This window comes from Manacus candei, unplaced genomic scaffold, assembly GCF_025592945.1.
Source record: "Manacus candei isolate 608988 ecotype Guabito, Panama unplaced genomic scaffold, ASM2559294v1 h1tg000014l, whole genome shotgun sequence".
Lineage (NCBI taxonomy): Eukaryota > Metazoa > Chordata > Aves > Passeriformes > Pipridae > Manacus > Manacus candei.
The window spans coordinates 60,903,502-60,928,076 of NW_026138062.1; the positions used below are offsets into that span (position 1 = coordinate 60,903,502).

General features: G+C 40.6%; 2 protein-coding genes across 7 annotated transcripts in view; one reads left to right on the forward strand and one right to left on the reverse strand.

The window, feature by feature from the left end:
• CMSS1 (cms1 ribosomal small subunit homolog) overlaps positions 1-24,575 on the reverse strand; it is a 223,668-nt gene that overhangs the window by 53,284 nt on the left and 145,809 nt on the right. The gene's annotated exons all lie outside the window — the stretch shown is intronic.
• FILIP1L (filamin A interacting protein 1 like) overlaps positions 23,861-24,575 on the forward strand; it is a 144,287-nt gene continuing 143,572 nt past the window's right edge. The window contains exon 1 of the mRNA XM_051780936.1: positions 23,861-23,991. The gene's annotated coding sequence lies outside the window, so the exon portion shown is untranslated. The remainder of the gene's footprint in view (positions 23,992-24,575) is intronic.

Genomic DNA, 24,575 nt, shown 5'->3' on the forward strand with positions numbered 1-24,575 from the left:
TATTGCTGAGCAGTGCTTGCACAGAGTTGAGGCCTTTTCTGCTTCTCACACTGCCCCATCAGCAAGCAGCCTGGGGTGCATAAGGAGTTGGGTGGGGACAAAGCTGGGATATCTGACCTCAACTGACCAAAGGGATATTCCATGGAGTCATGCTCAGCATATAAAGCTGGGAGAAGAAGGAGGAAGAGGGATGTTCAGAGTGATGGCATTTGTCTTCCAAAGTCACCATTACATTTGATGGAGCCCTGTTTTTAGGGGATGGCTGAGCACCTGCCTGCCCATGGGCAGTGCTGAATGAATTCCTTGTTTTGCTTTTCTTGCGTGTGAGGCTTTTGCTTTACTTATTAAACTGTCTTTATCTCAGCTCATGAATTTTCTCACTTTTACTCTTCTGATTCTCTCCCCTATTCTGCTGTGAGGGGAGAAAGTGAGTGGCTGGATGGTGCTCAATTGCTGACTGGGGTTAAACCATGACAACAAAAATAAAAATCAATTCAAATAAAGTAAAAAAGGAAAAGATAAAAAAGCCAATAGCCCTTCCAATTTTTTTTTCTCCCCTCCAAATTAATTCTTTTTCTTATGACTTCTGTTTCACTCTGCACCTCCTTCGCTTTAAAAATATGAGAGTAGAACTGGATACTCCAAAGAATCAGAATTTCAGTAACACACCACTAAGCACTTACTTACAACATTAGGCACTGATACTGTAAGCTGACAATACTAGATCTGCTCAGAAAAACTGCTGTAATCTTGTGTGATTAAAACCTAAAAGCATCAAACTGCTCAGACATCCAGTGGGCAAGGGGAATGAAAGAAGCTCCAAGGCCTCAGGTCCAGAGCAAGGTGATGCCCTGAGGAAGTGTGGCACAGAAATGTGGGCAGCCAACAGGGCACAGGGAGAGAATTCATTTGACTTGCCCATCCAGACAGGCCAGGCACTTTAAGAGATACCCATGGCATTCACAGCTGGCTGGTTGGAGGAAGCAGTGGATGAGAGTCTGTTCAAAACAAGGCTCCTTCTCACTCATCTACACTGGGAAGAGGTCTTTCAAACACTATAAAGAGCAAAGTTTTTGAAGGTATGACTGTTTTTGATGTATATGCCAATAAATTAATAGCTCTGTCAGCATGGAAGGAGTCAATTATCTGAATACAAGACACCACACACTGTCACTTCTAAAACAAGGTCAATTATTTCCTTCCAACTGATATCTTCTTATTGCTATTGGCAAATTTCAAAGTATTCAAGAGAAAAAATAGGGAAGAACAAACATGGGGATTAGCTGGAAAAACAGTGTTTTTTTTAGTTATGGTTAATATTTTTAATTGCAATAGGAGTCAGAACACATTCTCCTAGTTACGACGTAATTTAAGCAGTCTATTATTCAGTATTGTGTCAAATCAATATTCTGCAAAACGTTAACCTCCATCTCAGGTTCATCCCCCTATGCCATTCCCAATATCCTTGTTCCAAAAAACCACTACATTTAATCCCAAAGTTCTTAAAGCAGATAACAAATGCTATTGCACTTGACTCAAGAGAATTACTCACCCAGTTCTCTTGAAATCTCTAAGGAAGCTCCTGCTGGTATAATATTTAAGACTTTGGTCCCCAGAGCAACATTTCTCAATATGACTTCAGGCCTAAAGCTACCTAAGTTTCATCAAAACTGCTCAGACATGTTGATGCTGGCATCAGCTCAAGTTCTTTTAAAATACAGTTAAGATGTGCAATAAATAAAGAACAATGAAGTCACCACATGAGAAAAATTTTCAAAGTTAGTGATCAGAAAAAAAACAAGGCAGATCTTGCACATAAACATGAGCAATCATTTCAAAGGGTGGCTGAGTGCCCCCTTCACTCGGGGCTTGCTCAGCCATTATGTTCTTCAAAGTATTGCATGTCTTACCCTTCAGCTCTGTTAAGATGCTATCGATCAAGGATGAAGATACATGTTAATATGCAACCTTCCAGAGGTGTTTGAAATTCCATCTGATCCTCATCAAAGGAAAAAATTCCTCACCCTTACTACAGAGTGTAACGAGTTACCAAACGCCCCTGAGCAGGATGGCTAAAACAACACCTTCCCCCCACTGCAACACCATCAGCTCCAGGTGAACCATATGGGTTCTCCATGTGATCCTCATCTTTCAATAGTGGCTTTGAACCAAGAATGCTACTATTGAAGACCAAGGGCGGAAGGGCTGAATCCCAAGATAAGTAAGCAGCAGGGCTGACCTCATATGCTGTTCCCTAAGGCATACCATTTAGGATTGCATGAGGTTCCTGGAAATAGTATATGAGAAACAGACATTGAGGTTTTACCATTCATAGGCAGGAAGCAAACAACATTTAGCAGGAATTAAACCCACTTATTATTCAGAGAAATTTAAAACACAAACCCCACAAAAAAATCATGCTGGGGTTAAAGCAGTTCTTTGATCCATGAGGGAATACAGCAGGAACAGGTCACAAGAAAGTTGCACACATGCACACCTGCAAAGGTATAGAGAGAACTAGAGCTGCAGCTCTCCAGTGCTCTTCAAGAAACTGCATCAGATGGCTACTGCATCAGAAAAATAAGAATTACATTTACTTGGCTCAGATCCACTCCCAGAGATGTCAGTAGAAAAAAACTGCCAAAATCTCCAAAACAAACAACACATTTCAGTGGGAAGAAAATCAAGCTACTGGTGAGTACTTCTCAAAATCCTTCCCATCCTACTTGCACACTCTGCTGAGACAAAGCTGTCAAAGAGTTTCAGCTTTTGTCCACTTTGAGGTCCATCCCATGCAGATGAGCCTCATCCCTGTGTTTCTCCCTTAATACATGGAAGAAATCAACTGTATAAAGAATGTACTTTCAACATTCCGTAATACTGAAGATTCTCCTTCTGTTCTTAACATGCTGCAGACATTCAGGGGAAGTTAAGTGGGAAATAAAAGTTTGAGAAACATCAGCAATACAGAAAAACAAAAACCAGAAGATACATGATTGGCCCAAAATTTCATGCCTATCACTGCAGCAAGCCACAATCTTTTATTCAAAAAATTTCACTTTTTTTTCCCACTGTGATGTCCTCAAGGACAAGTATCTCTAGACCTTATATCACAGGCACCTCAGCTGCCTAAGATGCAGCATTAGAACCCACAGTTGAAGGCATCTGGTGTTGTTCTCAACTCACATACTCCATGACAAGTTTATGTGGACCACACTGATCATCCATGATAGAAACAATACAAGTCCTGTATTGGTCCCCTGCCACCTAGATGGTCTTAAGATCAGGTAAAACTAGAACAACGATACTGAAGCAGGAGAACATCAGTGACCAATTATTTCAGGGAAAAGACTTTTGCTTGGGCTAAACAGGTCTACAGTGATCTCCTCTAGTTTTTTTTCCCCAGTAAGTTGCAAGCTGTTCTGAGCAGTTGAGGAATACTGAATACTCAGGCAATACTTTGAGTCAATATTTCTGTGTTTTCTTCCTTTAGAGGTACATTAACAACTAATGAAGAAATAATTTTAAAAGTACAGTACTCATTGCTTAGTGTCAGCAGAACTCAAAGAGCCACGTATATATTTTAACATATTTATCAACCACAATGCTAGAGAAAACTACATGGGCACGCAACTGGTCAGTCTTTCACAACAGACACCAGTTTTTGGCAAAAAATATTTGTTTCTTTCAGTACCAAAAAGCCATATTTTTTAGGACCATAGAAAGATGAAGCAAAACAGCTTTTGATCAATTCCATCTCATGCAGCCAAAGTCTCACACCCAACTACTAAAAAAGCATTCTCTTGATGTAGCCAAGCTGTACTACACTGATATCTGGGTATTATCCTGGTGCCAGAAATACTTGATTCATAAAAATCTGGAATTCTATCAAAAAGCTGATGTGACATAAAAATCTCAAGTGACAGGTACACCATCAGTGCACTGAGAACCTCTCAGCTTGGAGCCCACACATCAAAAAATGTAAACGTTTACATTAGGTTCTGCAAGAGAACAGACACATATTCCAGGGCACCCCAAGGCTACTGCTCTACCCCCTGGCTTTATAATTCTACATATAAGTGAAATAAACCCAGCTCAAAGCAGCATTCTGAAAACTGAATGTACTCAAAAGTTCCATTTATGTTCCTATGTCCTAGCAGACGGGTATAAAACATAATAAAAATATCAGGAATTAAATATTTAGGAACTGTGATCTCACAGACGAGAACAGAACAATTTCAACTGAAGTCAATGGAATTATACCCTCTGACATGAGATCACAACAGGCACTCAAAACATACCTTAAATCATTAAATCCCCAGATGCAATGCCAGTGGCCAACGTCTATATTAGCCACATGTGCATTATCCTGAAAGGAGGTTTTAATTATTTTTATAGTGAGATAATGTTCCCTTGACAATCTTAAAGTCTAGTAGCATGTAACAATTAAATTTTATTCTTGAGAAGACAACAGCACACGTCTGCTACTTTGAATCTATATAAAAATTAGCATTTTTTTCCATTTCTTCACAGTAACAGTGACTTTTCCACAATACCATAAAGCTACGGACAAACTACATGCAGAAATTTGAGGAGAAAGTAGGATAAAGTCTTCTATGAGGCGAAGTAAAAACTGGAAGTTTTACATTTGGCCAGTTGCAGGAAAAATGGGAAAGACAACACTTCATTCTGTAACAAAGTATCAGCTAACATACTTAGCAGAGGGAAACCAGTTCTTCACTAGCCAAATCTGACTTCTATTCAGTGAACTAAAAATATATCTGCAGAGGTTTGACCTCAAAATTTGGAACTTTCTTCCTTCCAGATGCACAATAGCTCAAAATCATGCATTTTCAGGTCAGGATTCAAAGGCCCCCCTACTGTCTATTCCCCACAGAAGTTAATCACCAAGCATTAGGTAGCACAGCCAGTGCTAGAGAGTAAGGAAACAATTATTCCCACTTATGGATAGAAAAATTGAGCCATCAGTCTCTTCTGTCTTTTCTAGGATACATGTTACAGGATTGCTGTGCAAGGTTTAGCACGCTGCATGATGCCACCACTGACCCTTCCCAGTGCTGCTCTCTTGTGTTTGCTCCTAAACAAATTAGAGGAAAGAAAAAAGCTCAGTCATCAGGGTAGTGAACAAACATACTGACACTTAGGAGATGCACAGAAAAGGTAACCTAAAGATGGTTATAAGGAAAACCTATTTAAAGCTTGTTTTGCCAGAGGAAAAACAGGGAGCTGACACACCTTAATCAGGAGCATCATTAAAGATCAAGCCAACTGTTGACCTCAGGCAGTTAATCCAAACTACAATTTCATTTGTCTGTGCTACAAATAGAAGGAGAGAGTGCTCAGGGGTTTTTTTTTAATTAAAAAAAAAATACTGTCCCATGAGTAAGAATTTCTTCTAATGTGTCACCTTAATTCTTATAATGCCATGGCTGCATGTGGAAATGGTCACTCAGGAGTGTCAGCAGCATTTTCAGGCCTTTTTCTGCACTATGGATATGTGATTAAAAGAACTAGTGCATCACACTAGTTTCTCTAAAATGTACAATCCCATAATTTTCCCAGCATGATCCTGTGGGCAAGGAGGCAGGAAGGTTAGTTGCGGTCATTTGTAAAGAAAACAAACTTTAGTTTTGGGAGAATCATGGTAGTGCTATGAGGGACCTCATCACTATGTGCCTCCCCTGCCCAGGTCACACAAAAGAGGGTGTCCAACTCTCCAGCAGCACAGTGACTGTAGAGTCGTGCTGCTGAACGAACCAAATCCCAACAGTACTCAAAGGAGATACAGATCTTGTTACATGCTCTGCAGATCCCAGGACCAGAAATGTTCATTTAGACATGCTACTGGAGGTTACCAACATTCATGGAAGGAATGAATCCTAATTTCTACCAGCAGCTCTACCCCAGCACAGTAATAACGAAGACAATCTGCCACCCAAGGTGACCACTTCTGGTTCACTTTGAACCAGAGCTACTTTCTGTCAGTGGCCAAACCACAGTGATGAAACAGATTTCTTTATGTGATGCAATCCTCTGCCACAACATAGATACTACCAGATAGTGCCATCATCTTGCATTTTCTTTTGTGAATGAAGATGCTCAGTCTGACCACCTGTGTGTCAAACAGAGGAAGAAGGCCAGCTGAGAAGGCAGCTTTGGATTGTTTCTCGGCAATGCACTCTGGCCCTGGGCTGTGAACTCTGACAATACCACACATAAAGCAGGTTATGCTCTTCACCCAGCAAACGACGAGGTGCGTCTCCTCAGCAAGGAAGGGAGCTCTCATAGCTTACATCTGGCTACAACTCTGCCAAGTGAGAAACACAAGGCTGGAAACTGAGCTGCCTCACAGCAACAGAAGCTAAAAAATACAAAGACCATGATGCAAAAAAAGGTTAAAATTCACAAAAGAAGTGAATTAGAAAGGCTCGAGTAACCTCAAGCAAAGAGCAACAAATCCCAGAGGTGCTCTGCCTTGCAAGAGAAGCAGCTGAGTGTGCAAGGGTGAGCACCAACCCATTTTGGCTGCCTATGCACAGTGGAGGAGGAAGGACATGCATGGGATCCCCTTTGGAAGCACAGCTAGCTAGCCAGCTCCAATGGTAGCAGGAACACACATCAAGGGAGAACATACAAACAGAGCACCACAGCGGACAAAATGCTTGTCCCCTACGAGACATAGTTTAGATGTGCAGTTGTTTGGTTCTTACCAAATTTAAAAGACTAATCAGCCTATTAAGACAAATTCCAGTGACAAGCTGATCTTATATCACGGATGATGTAGTGATCTTATATTGTCAGGGATCAAGAGCACCAGTAAGATTCTCCATGCACAGGGACACTAAGGGATAGAACTCACACAGCTTTCCTTCTGGGGTGACCCCTAACATTAGTCCAACATGGCATGTTTATGAAACTCTCAAGTACCTAAGTATAATAATCTAGCAGATTATACTCTGTTCTGTGGGTTTTCCTCCAAATAATTTACAGGTTAGGATTTTATTTTTTTTAATAACTTCAGCATAGCTAGTGAGCAGTTCAGTAGCTCTCCCCAGTTTTTGGCTATGTTTGTACAGTCCAGTAAAAGGAACTGCTGGAAAGTGGGCACATATTTTTATAGTAAAAGGAAATTCATGAGATCCTACTCTTGATTCTCTAAATTCCTTTACAAATCCATTTGGAAGCAACAGTTTCATCCCACACCAGAAATGACACCTCCTTTATTGGCATGGGGATGAGGAATGGGGAGTTACAAATCATGCAGTCATTGGGAATATGAGACATCTCAAAGACAAAATCTAAACAGATGGACTAAACTTTTCTACAGCCACTGGCAAAGAAAGTGAGTATAATTATGTAGGAACAGAGAATGCATCCATACAGCTATTACTCAGTGCATGAGCTCTGAGCAACTCTGTTTGATTATCCCATGTTTAATTCAGAGGAGTAAGACAGTCCCTCCATCTGAAAAATTAATCCAATACAAATTAAAAACCTAAGGAAGTAAATGTTGCAAGCACTTTAAAAGACATTCTAAATAAAACCACAGTACAATGGATGTTTGTCATATAAGAAACAAAGGTGTATAGTTTGATGGGTTTTGTTTAACTACTAATTTTGAGGTCAAGCCCTGTTTGCATATTTATTTCATTCAAACTACAAATGAGAAAAAATATATTCAGCCTCTAACAATCTTGTGTATAGCTAACTTTTATTTGTAATAAGGCTGTTTCACTCTACTTTTTAACTTGTTTTTGAACTCCAGCTCCTTAAGGTGGCTTTGCAGTTAAAGAGATTGTAAAATTTGCAGACAGACTTGACTTCTCCTTTACATGGAAAGAAGAGCTCTTCACAGCTACCTCATAGTAACACCCTCCTTGGCAACAGCTGTAGAGATCCACCACTGTTAGCTAAGAAGAAACAAGAGCTGGGGGGAAAAAAGCTATTGTGGTGGAGGTTTTTTTTCTATCTTTCATTCAGAAGTGACAAGGGACATAGCTCATTATGTCAAAGACAGTACACAGCTCTGACCTGCTTGTCACACAAAAGCAATAAATTGCCTTCCTAAGGAAGCAGCACCTACCTAAATAAATTAGCTAGTAGGTTGGAAACACCTTGCATCACCATGCCAGGGCTTTTAGGTCACAAAGGCAGTCAAGTGGGTTCGGAGTCAGATAAGCAAATATCTCGTTTGTTTCAAAAGCTCAAATCATGTGGTATTTCACAAACTTTTCCCTACTGCAACATCTTAGTTGGTTCATCCAGTTAAAAGGCTTCAGGATGAAACAGTGATATTGTAAAGGAATTATATTACCATCCTGTTAGGAAGGATGTTGAAGACATGGGAGAAACACCCCCAAAAGTAGTAAAGGAAGGTCTATCATGTGTAATTGCACTGCTCTGCATCGCTGTGTAATCAAGTACAAAACCCATCCGGTTCTTGTTCCCTCCTCAGTCTCTCACCTTGAATCTGCCAACTTTTCCCATCCTTTAGCAGATCCTGACCATTCACATCTCTCTCACACCTCAACCCTATTAGCTCAGCTAACCTACTGGGGATCTTTACTGTGCCTTTGACTTATACAGGAATTTTTCTGTTACTGCAAAGGAATCCTAACCAAAGTCTTCAAATAATGCCAAAACACATGCTTATAGCTACACACAATTAGTCTGAAAAATGAAGCAATACTGCAGTTAGATCCATTACATGTTCTTACAGTGACTAATAATTTCTTTTGTGTTTTAAAAGTAAAGACTTTTAAGAATCAACTGAAGCATGGAAAAGTATTTAATGTGATTTTCCAAAGCGTAGTATTTCTGAAGCTCTGCCAGTCATGTAGTAGATTGAACACAGCATTACAAAGTATTCTCACATGTAACCACAGGGACTCTATGATACAGGTTATTTAAACCCTTGTGAGATTCACTTACAATTCTAGGTAAAGCATTCTTCTAAAAGTATTTCACTGGCAAGTGTCCGAAGCTGTGTTCCAAAAACTAAAGTGCAAATTTTACAGCCTCTAGCCCTAGCAATTCACATCCTACAAAATAATCACAAATTTTATCTTTTGCAGAACAGCTGGGATCCCATGCCCTTGCAAGACAATTTCTATATTTTGTTCCCTAAGAAAAAAAAAATATCACAAGAGCTGCTAGCAGGTTGGAAGCAGGTCAACAACACTAATGTCAGGGCCCTTTTATTTCCTTTATTTTAAACTCCCTGGGGAATCTAACGATCAAAACTTAGCAAAGTGAGTAAGTATGTTGTGTAAGAGGATTGTTAGATCTCTTGGCTTCAAACTAAAAAGACTATAAAACAAAATTCCTATTATGGATATTTCTTGATGTCTGGTGGTCTGTCATGCATTCCCAATACGGATAGTAATTTTCATCCTCTTGCCATTAAGAACTCTGATTAAAAAGCATTGCTGCAATACTTCCATGAAATTACTGTAATTTGGGAATTTTACTTCTGGAAAAAATGTTACAGAATAATTAACATGTCTATCAATTCCATTCTCTTAGTTAATGCCAAAAGCAGGAGGGATGAATTATTAACCACTTTCTTGCTTTGGCTATCACATTGACAGAATGTCATAGAATAACAGAAACATTTAGGTTGGAAAGGATCCTTATGTTGAACTCCCTTTTAGCATTTCCACAATGACAAGAAGCTTCCTCTCCTTCTGCCCACACAGATTTGTCCAAATGGACACTGCAATCTCACAACAAACATCTGAAACAGCTGTGTCTTCCTAGAAGCATCTCAACTAATACTTCACTGCTGATCCACAAAAACTGAAAGCAGACAAATTTGAGGCATATTTTATACTTATGCTTAAGCAATTCTTGGGTAAAGCGTAATAAGTTGGTTTTGATCTATGAAGTTCTCTGTATCTCTGAGCTGACTATGTTAAGGAATGAGATGGTCCAAGACTTGTCATCAGCAGAAAATCTTTCCAAAGCTTTCCTTACTAAAAGTGAAATCTATGTGGAATGTTTTTATGTACAGTGACCCACCACTGTGGATTACAACCAGGGAGCAGCAAATGGTTTGAAGCTTCACCAGTGTGACTGAGAAAAGAATCCAGCGTAAGTGCCATAAACACCATAAGCCAAATCTCAGTCACATGGAATTAAATGGCAAACCTACTGGTTTTGTAGAATTCAAACTTTACTTTCTAGTCATAGACACTTACCTATTAAAAACCACAGAGAGAATCTGACATTAGGCTTCCTCAGTATATATATTAAGCTCTAAATATATATACTACAGCTTTTTGCTATACTTTCACGAGCATCTAATGTTGAAAATTTCCTCCCAAAATTAAAATTTCACAACCTTTAGTATATCTTACAAAGTGTTCCACTTTCCTATTCTCCTGGTATTTTATAAGCAGGTTTTAACATCAAAAAACAATACACCACATTTAAAATTCATCACATATAGCAGATTTCTCTCAAAGAAGGTGAAATCACAAGTTCTGTGGGCAGCTGAGTAGTTTTTCCTCTAAACAGATAAATCAATCTTTCTTCCAATAAGTGCAAAGCAGCACTTTAGATCTTCACATATAACTTGAATATTATTTCTCAACAAATCAGAGAAAATACTGATACTTAACAAGTTTTATGAAAAAACAGACCCCCCCAAAAAACCCAAAACAAACAAGATCAAACAGGAAACTAAAAAAGTTCCTAAATTCTTGCCTCTGGCTGTAAGTGCCTCAACAGGTCTTATATGCATCTGCAAAATATAAGCAAAAGATAATCGTGTAACCATAATTCCAGATTTTACTGCAGATTTTGAATAGTTATTTGCTTCCAAAACAGGCTGATACTCAATTTCACATTTTTTTCTATGGCTTTTCCAGCAGAAAACAGAATCCCTTGATTTTGATTACTGGCCCTGAAAATAGGGATCATTTATTTCAAAGTCAGCCAAGCTGTCTCTCTTTTGTGGCGAGACAACTAACATCAACTGTACACTACAAACAAACCAACCGACCCCTACTGGGTTTATAATTTCTCATATCTCAACGTACTGAAGGCAGAACACTTCAGGTAGAATATGAAAAAAACCCAATAGTTAACTTGCCCAAATCAGATGTATGGCATGGTTTAATGTCGATACTTGTTCACAGTGTTCACAGAAGTCCAGAACTGCTTCAAGTCAATTCCTAATTATGCAGGCAAACTAGGAAAAGATAACCAGAAAAGACTAAAACATTAGCCTTGACCATTTATTCTCAGTAAAAGATAGGAACTCATGCATCTTCTGCCACTGCTAGCTTGTCCAAATCCCAGTTTAGATTGTTTCTGCCTCTTCAGACTTCGCCTTTGGTGTTAGCAGAGGAATTAGCTGTATTTTCTCCACACAACTTCCATCTTTTTCCAAATTGAACTGCCAGAAGTTTTTCAAATGGAGGAAAAGTCAAGCTAGAAACTTGTTTTGGGGCAAGGGAGCTGCTTTCAGTTTTAACTTTGGAAAATGCATGGTATATGGGTCATCATTTTGAAATTCTAAGGAAAGTAACTGCAATTACCAGATGCTTTTACAAGAGCAGTGGTGAGTAAAAACTAGCCACTAGGCAAATTCTAACATGCCGAATTGGCTAATGATCAAGTAAAGAGGTGGTTGCATCCAGCTGAAAAATAAGCACCATTTTTTTAAAAGATTTCTTTCTAAACAATCCTTGGAATTTATAGACAGATTTTATTTGCATTTCCTGCAACAAATTTTATGATGATGCCCATAAAGAGATGGAAGTTGTGATGTAGCGTTACTAATCCACTTAGCCAAGTATTTTGGACACTGACTACAGCATTATGAGGAACAGCCACAATGCAGGCACAGGGGCAATGAAAAGGATGCTGAAGGTCATCCTTTCATAGGGGGAATGAAAAGGCTTAAAGGAAGCACAGTAGGATGGCACCGCTTGTCAATGCTCAGAAAAGTCAGTTTGGTCATATCACTTCCTTCACTGCCTATCCAAACCACCAGCTCAAACGCCAGCTGCTCACATAGCACAGTACAAAGTCTAAAAATATACATGGTTAATAGTTTCCAACAAATTTAAATTTGTATGCTCATGATTTATATGATTTTAGGTGACTCTTGTAAGGATGATTAGGAGAACAGGTCTGATCTGATAATGCTCTCAAAAGAAGTGAGGCTGACACAGCTCCACACTCCCATGTGCAATCAGCAGCAAGGCTGAAAACGTGTTCTCAGGAGGTAACACACAACTCCTCCCTGGCTGAGCAGGAAGAGCTCTGCTAGTTAGAACATTTTATAATTATACACAGGTACTTCTTATGCATGTACGTGTATATTTATATGCACACCCACATGGGCAATACAGATTCCTTCAGCAGCTGGGCTTAGACACTCAGTCTGCCCAGTAACTGCTTCTGGATCCCAGTCCTCCCAGTTGCAGGCACCAAGACAAACAAGTCCCCAAGGGCATTGCCCCACTCCATCTGCTGGCACAGACTGTCACACACACATCCAGATCTGCCTGGGACTCCACTGCTCCGCGCACACATCCTTGACTCCCAAACCACTTCACCTACTCACTGGCCCAATATTTGCTACTGGTTCCACAGGCAGCTGCACACTCGTGCTCTCTCCAGGTGCTGCATGAGGGATACACAGGTCTATGGCCTCTGGTCCCACCTCAGTGACTTAGCACGTGGTGTCACTCACCTGGGTGTCCCCAGGTGCTGACACCAGGCACATGGGCCCTGCACCCCACAGTCCCAGTCCAGCTGATGGCACCCAGACCCCCACTTGCTCAGCTGCTGCACCACAGTTGCTATATTCAGCCACCCACTTAGACACAGACTAGAGAACCGAGACTCTCTCACCCAGGAAAGAGGTAGAAAGGAATACAAGATGACAACAGCACAGTCTGTCCTGTCAGGCACACAGCATGACTGGACAAGTATACTGACCAGTAAAGGATTTTAACACAATTGGCTCTTTTTATGCCCTTAGCCCTCTATTTTCCCACACTTCTTCCCCCACGAATCACCTAAGTGCCTCTCCTTGCCTGACTTTGGTTCTTCCCCCAAACAACCCATATTAAGCCCTGCACAATCTCAAAATGCTCTTCCCTTGCATCCCATCATGTGTGCCATACACTGCAGCAGAAACACTCTACTGTCCAAAAAGTGTTCTGCCATTTGCTCATCACGCTGTGTTTCAGGTCTAGATTGTGGTGCTGAAGTTCTCCTGGGACTGTCCTGGAAATGACTCAGACCTGGTGTCCCTTCCTCTGAGCCTTTAGTTCAGTTTTCTGTCTGTCATTGTCTCCTTGTGCTCCTCTGGGCTTGTGGAGGTGGAACTTTGGTGGGCTGATGGCCCCTGTGATGGCCTACGAGGAGATCAGGGCAGGGAACCAGGTGGATCCCCCTGTCTTTGTCTGTGCCCACATAATGTAGTAGATTGTGCTGTACAAGAGTGACCTGGCAACCAAAATGCCCTGCCCCGAGCTTTCTTTTCCTTTTCAACTTATTTATTTTTTTGTAATTGGTGAACATCTGCTCCTCCTATTGAGCATTTGGTATAATTTAGAGAAAGAATGAAAGGCATCTGTATTAGAAAGACAAACAGAGGCACTGAGAGTAGACCAAACAATCCTCACAGAAAGCATGAAAAGAAATTTCAGTTAAATGTAAAGGTGAATTTTCCAAATTCCAGTACCCCTCTCTTTAGAAGAGAATGCTTTAAGCATTTGTCTGGGATTATTTTAAACTTTCAGTTTACTATGAGGCAAAGAACTCCATAAACCTCATTTAGCATTCATCCTCACCATGGGTACCTTCAGCTCTGGCCCAACCTAGAGCTCACAAGCTGGCTTTGACACATGGGATCCTTCCAGCTAGTCCAGCACATCACCTTGGGAGAAGAGGAGGAGTAGTGGCCAGCACAGCTGACAGGTCTCCCTGGCCAAGGCAGGCACGAAGAGCTGGGCTGGCTGACCACGGTCCCGCCCAAAGGTATTTTTGCTTTCTGCCCAAGCACTGCAGGCAGCAGCCCTGTACTCTTGTGGGGAACTCTAAAGCATTTTGACCAATTCTTTCCAAGAGTGGGGAAAATTACTGCTGCTTATGTAATCTGGCTTTTGCCAAATGTGAATGTGAACGTCAGCTGAGCTGACGTTAGCTTTTAAGTTAAAGAGCCAAAACATTTTTCATTCTGATGCTCTTTTGGCTTCCACCATCGGCTATAGATTCTGCTAAAAAGTTACATCACAGTCCTAAGTGTCATCTATACCATTAGGACCAAGCAAGGTCCTGATTTTGTTTAAGGTACAGTTCAGAAGGCAATACAGGGAATACAGGGACACTGAGTCACACATTAGCAGCACCAGCACTGAACTGTGTAAGCCCCACAGGTCCCAGGTACTGTTTGATACCTGGTTTACCCATATGATGGTGGGCTACCTCACTGACCTCTGGCTCATGGAAAGACATGGTCCCAAGTGTCTTCAGACAGTCTGCAAACTTTCCACCTTGTTTGTTAAACTGGAAACTTATTTAACCTCTTAATTGACAGCACATAATTGTATTGATTTACACTCGGAGTCTGTTCATAACATATCCCTTGGAGAAGTTAATTGAGTTTTCTATACTGCTTAATATAAATATGTATCATGAAATGAAGATATACATGCCAAGAAAAGAAAACAGAGACAATTAAGAAGGATCCCTCTCAACAAAAACAGCATACTGATTACCTGAAATCCCATCTCATAATTTGTCAGGAAATGGCAGTGATGCATATCAATTTCAAAATAATAAGCATTAAATAAACACAGAAAACCAACTGAAGGAAGGTTGTTATGAAAGCCGTTTACAGCACTAATAAACCCCAAATCCTGGAAAACTTAAAATGGTCCAAGACCACATGATCTTAACCCGGTACAAAAACTGGCTTATAAACTGCATATAAATTAAGAACAAAACAATGGCAATAGTCTTCATATCACGCTTGCAATGAGAAATGGCTCATCCAAGAAAAGGATACCAACCCACCTGCCTCCACTGTAATTGGAGTTCGGGTCAATTCTTACTGTCATTCAGGTTTCTACTAGCTTGAATGACAGTTGGTCACATTGGTGCTAAGAAAACCAAATATAGGGAAAAAGAGTCTTTTCTGTTCAACTCATGATACCTTAAAAGAAAACAACTCATGAGGACACACTGTTGCAAATAGGCGTGACAAAAAACACGAGCTCCCTCTTCTGTAAATAGCTTTGGTTGGCAAAGCATAAAACAGTCAACTGCACACTTCTTTGCCCATCTGACTACTAAGGGGTGACTTCAGGCTAGTAAGGTTAAGGAAACAGCTGAGAGTAGCAGTTCCATTTTTAACTATTTTTAATTCAGAAGCCCCTAAACACTATCCAACAAGGAGCGAATTTAAACTAAACACACAGGTCAGTGTTTTGTGTCCCACTGTCCCCTGATTAAATTTTAGACACCCTGTGCTGCTGTTGTTGTTTTGATGCACTTTGTTTAAGTAAGTTTGTTTTAAGTAAGTAAGCTACACTTCTAAACAGTGAGAGAGCTCAGTAACAAATCAGCTATAACTTATATAGTTAATCTTTGTTAATTCTCCATCACCTGAAGCCTTAAATCAATACTGGGCAACTCCTCAAAAGATAAGCTGCAGCTCAGCCAAGTTTACTGAGCTGTATAAAAACCTACTAGATTAGGCTCTAAGGTTTGGGTTTATGTAAGATTGCCACCATGACATAATGTCTCCAACCTTAAGTATCCACTAGGCTATTTAATACCCAAAATACAAAGGCCGTATGTGGGAGCTATTGATTCTAGTGGACACAAAAGTGGGTATGTAAAACACACTACTATATGACAAATAAGAAAAAATAGAGTGCAGTAACTCCAAAAGGGGTAACTTTGAAGAGGTATGGAAAATTACTGCACACACTACTACACTGCAGATACAGTGCTGAAAATAAAATTCACATATTATAACAGGACAAACACAACTACAGAACATATCTGTCTTACCAGTGTCATGGCAACTGTAAAAGAAAACACACACACTGACCTGAAATAGTAGCAACTTCTTCCCGTTAAGAGTATTGCTTATAAGGGAACAAGCAAGAGCCGGCTGACCACATATCCATAAAAGCTGGGAATGCTTTCTGTTTCCAGAGAGTGTTTCAATGCCTTTACTATTTAAAAAGAAAAAAAAAAAAAGGGGGGGGGACAAAAAAGGTGGGTTTGTCCCTGATTCTATAGTCCCCAGGTGCATGAAGTTAACAAGCTGAACAGATGCACACTTCAGGAACTTCTAATTCAAACCGTATAGTTTCATCTTGGAACTTGCTGATAAACACAAACTCCCTTAACAGACCCTGAGCCCACAGCCTGATCTAACCCTTACACAAGCATCCCCTTCCTTTGTCCCACTAAAGAGACAACAACCTGCTCACACAAGGAGGTTGACAAATTCAAAAAGAAACAGCTGTATCTGCCCAGCCAGGGCATTTCAGCCCTGTCTGTCCACTGAACAGCCTTCACATTACTAAGATTCATTACTTCAATGCCATTAACTGCAGTGAATTTGTAAGAAATGCTATGTACAATTGGATATTGGTTGACTGGAGACTGCTTCCTAAGGAAAATCTTGCATGATATGTTTTAAAACTGTCTCTCAGATATTGTACCTTATCACTGCTGGCCCATTTCAAAAGAGAGAGAGAAGTCCTGAAGATGGTAAGGTGAGAAAGTCTGGTGAGAAACCAATGCAAAGAAAGGAGATTATAATCAGAGTGCGGGGAGAAAAGAATCCACTCTGCCCCTCTAAGTCTTATTTGGTGGTACAGGACCAAAACAGTTTCTGAGTGGATGTAGCAGGCACTGGCTATTGCCTGGTAGAGGTTTAATCAGGGAGGACAGTGTGGTGGAAGTTACCAAGGAGCTGGATATATCCAATCAGAAAAGAACACACATCTAGTCATTATCATACCTTCAAGCCACAAACAGTTTGGATTTGCTTATTTAACCATAATATATTTTTCTATTAGCAAATGACTACGTATGTATGTTCACAAGTTCTCCACATCTGAGCAAAAACCCAAACCAGAAAATCCTGCCTAGAATCAAGTATTATTTACCATCTCCTACAATAAATATAACAAAAGTAAGCTTACTCTCAAGCTTACTCACATACTGCACTAGACATTTAAATATCGTCTAGCAATCAAAAATAAGAGCTAATCATATACCCCTCATGTCTTTACTGTGACTAAGACAGCAGTCTGACTTACAAGTACTTCAGAAATTTGTGTAAACAAGATTAACACGGAAACTGTTCTGCAGCTCAGTGACCTGTTGGAACCAACTGAACACAACTGCTGTGCACATGGTCCTCCCAAGTCACACAGGCCTGTAAATCACCAAATGGGAAGGAAAAATGGCAAAATAACGTTGGGTTTTTTTGCATTTAATAACCACTAACAGTTTGGACTGCTATTCTCTACGCTGTTCACTGACTTTTAAAAAGCTCTCAGAATACCTTATTTCTCATGACTACTTAATCCAGTTCTCCAATCTGAAAGTCCTAACTGCTGCTGTTTGAAGCATGCAGAACATTACTTGCATATACTTTATAAAAATGGCATTGCAGAACATTACTTGCATGTACTTTATAAAAATGGCATTTGTTAGTAAAAGCAAAGCTTTTAAAGCTTAGGGGAAATAGCCTTGGGGTTTTCCTCTTCTGAAAGCTTAAAGTTTTATAAGTGAACCTAAAGGACTGCCAGACTTCTAAAGTGACAACACATTATGAAAAAATTTCCTATGTGTTTCGCAAATTTGAAGTCAGTCACATTTCACTACTGACATCAGGGCTTTTAATATCAGCTCTAATGAAATATAATTCTCCAATGACATAACTGTGAAGTACAGCATTTTCATTTCACTAGCTGGCAGGGAGGTTTTGGCCTTATTATTATTATTATTTCTTACGTAGAGCCAGAAGTGTTCTAGGCCCTGCACAGACATGTCTGAAGAAAAGGCCTTTTCCTTGTATCTGCTGTAAACACCAAGACCACAGGGTATTCAGCCTAACAGAACAGGTCACACGTTCTCATATGATTGCTATGGCCGAGCTATATGTTAGGACACAAGAATATGAAGACAGTGTAAGAAATACTTTGCTTTCATCTTCTCTGCAGTTTCCCTTTCACTAAATCTCTTTGGGTGGGATTAGATGGTTTCTGGTTTGGGACAGTTTCAGTGTTTATTGAAAAAACCTACACTCAATGATGAAATTCCAGCCATCATCAAAAAAACCCTGAGGGAAGTGAGGTGCAAGCCGAGGATTAAAATGATAGTCTTGTTTTTAAATCTGGTTCTTCCTGAGGTCACGATTCCTCTGCTTGATGAGAGAGAGATTTATTTTAAAATAGGTGCAGGCACAGTTTAACAGTTTAGCTACACACCAATAAAACCCAAAAAGCTCCCATTTGCAAAAGACCAAACTAAGGACATAACTGCAAAGAGCTCTCCCTTCCCTAAACCCTGACCATCCAAGAAACGGGATGAGAGACGAAACCAAACTTCTCCTTCCCTGAGGCATATACCCCCTGATGACTGAGATGAAATCTGAGATGGCAGATAGCAGTCAGAAGGGGAGACTTGTCTACTCAGAAGCCCCAGAGTGGTTGGTAGGAGCACCTGACATGGTGAGACCCCTGACATGAGTATTTTTTTCTGAATTTGTTGTAGGAACGAGCAACAACAATAGCAATGTTGTACTCACCCCTTACCCTACACGTCCTGTTCAATGCACGTGTTTCCTCAGGTCTCCAGTGTTGTTACTTGGGAAAGAAATGTGTCTCAGTTTGGCTGTACATTGTGCTCTAGGACTGAGCAACATTCCTCGTATCACTGAGTGCTCAGGGACACCCAGGGGACACTGTTGTACACAGGTCCAGCTCCAGTTTAAGAGGAAATTTGAAAGGGGTATCTCATGGCCCATTTCAAAGTAACAAGTCTAGGCCTGACCTGCTAAAATATGCCTACAAAGTGATATGCTATCTTGACAAGTACAAAGGGGAAGCCACTGTTGTGGCAACATCTCCCAGTGGTTTTCCTGAGTGGAAGGTAGCAGGACACAGCCTCTTTGCCACAGGGCTGATGCATACACCCTCAGCTTGGGTGGGAAAAAGAATAAGAATGAGCATTCGGTACATTAAATTGAAAGGTGGAGAAAAAAGCCTCCAAAAAACATAAGGGACAGATGTCCGGTGAGAGTTAACACCAAGGTTCATTTGTGGCATGTTGGCCTCTTGTGTAACTCTTATGATAACACCTTGTTGGATTCATAAAACATAAAAGTAGTAGATCAGCAGCAACGTCCCCTTTGCACTGGACTCTGATCAAGGTATCTCAGGGCCCGTGCTCTCTTTTTGCCTCTTTCTGAAATCTTCAAGCATTTTTTAATGGGGGTTTGCAGAACCTGAACTGCAGCCTAAACACAGTCTGAACTCACACTGAATGACAGCTGCACATCAGCTCCGTTCGAGGCTACAGTAGAAACTGGAAATCATGTTTGATTTTTCTACTTTGGGGGGGAGGTAAGGAGGAGAAGAGTCCATGTAATACATTATGGTGCAGCTTGCAGCAGAGGTGGTTGTCTCTTTTGGCGACGCAGTTCATTTCTGAAAAGATAGCTAGGCAGGATGAAGTAGGTGTTATCCTTCAGCTTCTCCAGACTGCTGACAAACATTAGACTGGTCTCCAACACTGACGGAATACAGAAGAGAAAACAGAGAGTATGGCTTCCCAAAAACGGGCAAAAACTTTGGTTCTCTCTGGAGGATGCTCTGGGAAGTGGCAGGGGATAAATGGGTTCACATAGTCTTTTCCAGCTCCATGCAACTTAACATTAAATTAACAGTAATACAGATCTCCCCACCTCTTAGGGGCTGCGTGAAACTTGCAGCAGACAACAGCACAGTAGGGGAAAAACTGCCATGCATGTCTGCTCTCCACAGATCCAAGAGATCCCAGACAGGACTCTAACATGCTTGCTGGAGGCTTTGCCTCAGAAAGGAAAGAATCGAAACCATGTAAGGATGGCAGGGTTTGGTCCATCGTAAATGTTGGCATTTATAATGGAGAACACTGTGTCACTGGATGCCTATTATAGACACTCATGGCTTGCTTTTCACAATGTCATGTAATGATGCTTTGTACTGAGATTTCATACAGTAGTAGTTCCTCAGTTTAAGTAACTGCATTTTCTGCTTGTGGGAAATGGTTTGCTTTGACCATATCCAACAAGCTATTGTCCCACCAATCATACTGCCATAATCATTTCCCAACATTTCTTTTAAGGCACTGTCATTTCTTAAGAGCTCTCTTACATCTATTACAGGGCAATGTAAGCCTGAAACCAACAAAATACTCTTCCCCAAAAGACGACATCCTTTTCATCAGGCAGTGAAGTAATACAAGGCTTAGGAAGGGGAAAAACTAGTTAAATAGTTACTAAAGCTATCTAGAGTCCCTGCCTATGAACTCAAAAATTACTACTTCTCACACAGTTCTAGAGTCCTAATATGTAAAGTTATACTAAAAGAGTATTAAAACTTTTACATCTTCCACCCACAAAAATGGAGCAGTCCCCTCCTACCCCTCCAAAGCTTCCAGCCTCAAATATCCTGGCGTAAAATGATCAGACAAAATAGGTGACTTATGTTTTTATTGGTTCCTCCAGACTATGACAACATTTCCTAAAACACTGAGCCAGGAAACTATTAATGTCTCTGAAAAAGTGGAAAGGGTCAGGCTATTTCAAAGGACATGTGTTTGCTAAGAAGCCTTTGTGTTAGATGTACAGGCCACTCAAGATGTGATTAATAATAATAAAATTATTTAGCATTCACATGATATTTCTAGCTTTAAGGTATATTGTGAACATACTTGTAACGCCACTGTATTAAGAAAACATTACCCCTTTTCACCTTTTTGAGAACTGAAATAAGAAGGTTAATAAGCTTGCCTAAGATTTTGTTAAGCAGCATATTCATTCAAGATTATAATGTCCCACAGATCTGTATGTGTTCCCTATCTCAGACTGTTATTGGAGAGAGAAATGAAAATTTTCTCAACTCAGGACCATTAGAAAAGAGGAAGACCTGGAAGATTTTCTAGATTTATCTCAGCTGTGTTGGACAGCACAAGTTAGGTCAGGGATTTGCAGGTGGGGTCAGGGATTCCTTAAAAAAGCTATGTGTGTTTTATACACAAGCATTAAACCAGAGCAACCAGCACTCTAATGGGAGCATAGCATACTGCATGCAGGACAGAAAGACATCCCACAGAGACTCCTCAAATCCCTCTAATTTTCTAGCACATACTACATGTACATACCTCTTTGTTTTGGCTGCTTTGTCAGTAGTCTGGGCATTATCAAGGGGGACACAAAAGCCTTGGAAGTAAGGGTGCTCCAAAGATATCACCACTTCATTTGTAGCCAGAACAATTTCACTCACAAACCCTGTTCTGATCCTGACTACACTAGAATATGCACAAAGGTCAGTTCCCTAATGCAGGAGTTCAAAGCAGATTTAAACCTAACCTGCCTAAGTCATGTACAGTACAATGCATTTTACACAGAAGAATGCTGGGGATCCTAAAGAAGCACAAGTCACTCTACTCTTACTGACAATCACCATCGGGTCAGGGTCACACTACAAACGCTGCAGGTAAAAATCCCACTATTGCACAGTGCCATCTCCTGGGCAAGCAAGACTGCAAAAACACCCTCATGCCTCCCTTCTCTCCTGCAGCATCCAGTGTTTTGGTGTTGTCTTCCATGCACTGTCAGGCCTGGCACTACCTCTATTCTCAGAAGGCAGACCATGAATTCACGGAAAGAAGAGCACATTGTTTACAGCTCTCACCATGAAACGTGAGAAGCAGCAGCCCACTCTTGAGAGGCGGTATCTGCACAGGCAAGCACCACGCAAGCCCACAGGATTAAGGTCACTCTGGTTTGCTGGCTAATCACAAATTAGCAATCAAGGCTTCCTTTCAATATCAAAACAGGAAATGGGAGTGGAGGAAGCGAAAGCTTAATAATTTCTTGCATGTTAACAAGTTACATGAGCCACTCCAATAAAAAAGTTTTGCTAAAGGAGCTTGAACCTAGCACACTGTCCCAAAATGGCAAACATTTATATTTAAAACCAAGCTATGTGTCTCCAAAAGAAAACGGATGATAACATTTAATTCAGCATAACTTAATTTCCAGAATAAGAGGACATCAAGCTGTGAACTGAAGTTGAGGATCCTACTCCACTGTAATCACAAATGTTGAGATTATAATCCCCAACCAAAACCTACAAAGGTAATCCTGACATCTCTCTTGAAACATTAAGAGAAAAAACAGGACTAGAAGGGTAACCTTTTAGTTACCACAAACTGTTAAATTCATAATGGCCTCTGACAAAGGAGCAAGAAAATCAGACATAATGTGTTAGCTCCATTTCTTTATCTTTTAGGGCTACTGTACTCATTGACTCTGCACATCAACCTGACCACACAGTAAAGTGTCAGGAAAGCTGGGAAATGAAGTCCCTGTAATATAATGAGAATCCTAAAATAGCAGAGGATTCTCTGGCCTCCATGCCAAACACAGGGAGGAACATCTCTTCGTCTTTAGGCCACCTGTCAAATAGGAAAGGCCTGGCCCATTACACAGTCCTAACTTGGTGCTATCTTCACTGCAGGAGGAAGAAAAATAGCTTTGTGCAACTATTGAGCAATTCTCAAGAGTTCAAGATAGATGAAAGGCCAGTTTCTTGATTGCCTAGAGATATTAGGACAGATTAGGGACAAAAGTAAGATGACTTAAATGGGTGTATGCAGACTGATGTTTAGAGGGACCAAAACTGCAAGGTAGAACTCCTTGATTTTTATGGGTGTGCCCAGCAAAAAAGAAAAATCTCTTGGGAGAACTCGTAAGACTCCACAGTACAGAAAAAGATGATTTCAGTGGGCTGCATAAAGAACAGAACAGAAGCAATGAAATTTGGGAAAAAAACCCTGCTGTCAACATATCCACTACACAATCTCCCTATCTCCCAGGGATGCAAGCAAGGGCAGACATATAACATAGATACTTAACACAGCCCACAATATGCTGGCAACAGTAAATAAGGGGCTAAAACTGTCTGAGTGCATGCTCTGCATTATGGAGTGTGAAAGTAAGTTTTTCCCCTAGTTTCAGCAGTAGAGACACAGGTAATCCTAGTTCCAGTGCAGCATTTACCACAAGGTATTGTCTGCCATAAGCCACCGTAATGTACTTGTTACACTGTGCTCCTAGCTGGAAGTGCAGACCTTACTGTGGACTTTTGCATTATTGCTCTGAGCAACAAAAAAGTGGAAAAAGTCTGTTTTGCATATGAACTTCCATCCGGGATCCTCCAGGGTCAGATCGTTTTCACAGAAGGCATTCCCTGTTTCCGAGGTGACAGGAGGCGGAGCAGAAATTAATCAGCCTGGGCTTTAGACCACCCTTTAGCAAAAATTATGCAGAAGAGTTTTGAAAGCTGCAAAACAATGACTCTGTAAGACTGCTGGGTTTGGTGTCGGGGTTTTTTGTTCTGTTTTGTAAGACTTAATCACAGGTAGGTATTACATCTTTCACTGCAAACACTGATACTCCTTCCAAAGGCCTCATGTTGTGACCTTGCACTCCAAGACTCACTGTTATCAACTGTGTCCAGGCATTTATTTCTGTGGAGTCACTGACTAATCACTTCTTTCTTAGGATGTTTGTATCCAGGGCAGTCATGCCACTTCCTACTACGTGAGAAAGACCATGACGACTTTGAAGGACGGCCACCTTCTCTGTTGCCAAAATGATGGCATCTGCCAGAACATTCAGGTTTCCAGCCTGTGATGCTCCAGCAGGTTAGTTGATCTTCACTTAACTTCTGTAGTACCAAATGCTTTTCCTTAAGCCAGAGATTTCCAATTTTCCTTCCCTCTACTCCCAACGTACAAGGTGAGAGTTTCCAGACAAGGTTACTTTGGTAAGGAGTGCTGCTGATGAGCTTGTACCTGTTTAGCAGGTATTACTCTATCAACAATCCACTGTCAAAAAATGGAGGCAAAACATGCAGACAGTTCTTAGAGATAAACTATGATCCACGTTGTCCTTGCCCTACATTCACATAACATCCAAGCTCACATGTGCCATTCATTTAAGTGTCTAAAGGAAGACGGAGTTGTAACCAGTTTCCCTGAACCAGACACCAGGTAGCTGTTAAATAATATTAAGAATGATTTCACCATGAGATACTTGTATTGGATCTCACCCAAAAACTTTTTATATATTGCGTATATTACTGTTTTGCTGCAAATGCTGTCCCAAAGCAAGAACTTTGACAAATATATGCATGAGATCATCCAGATGAGGAGACTGTATGTTTACAGAGGTGTGGTAACACTTGACAAAATAGATTATCTTTTTCAGTCTGTCTTCCAAAATAAAG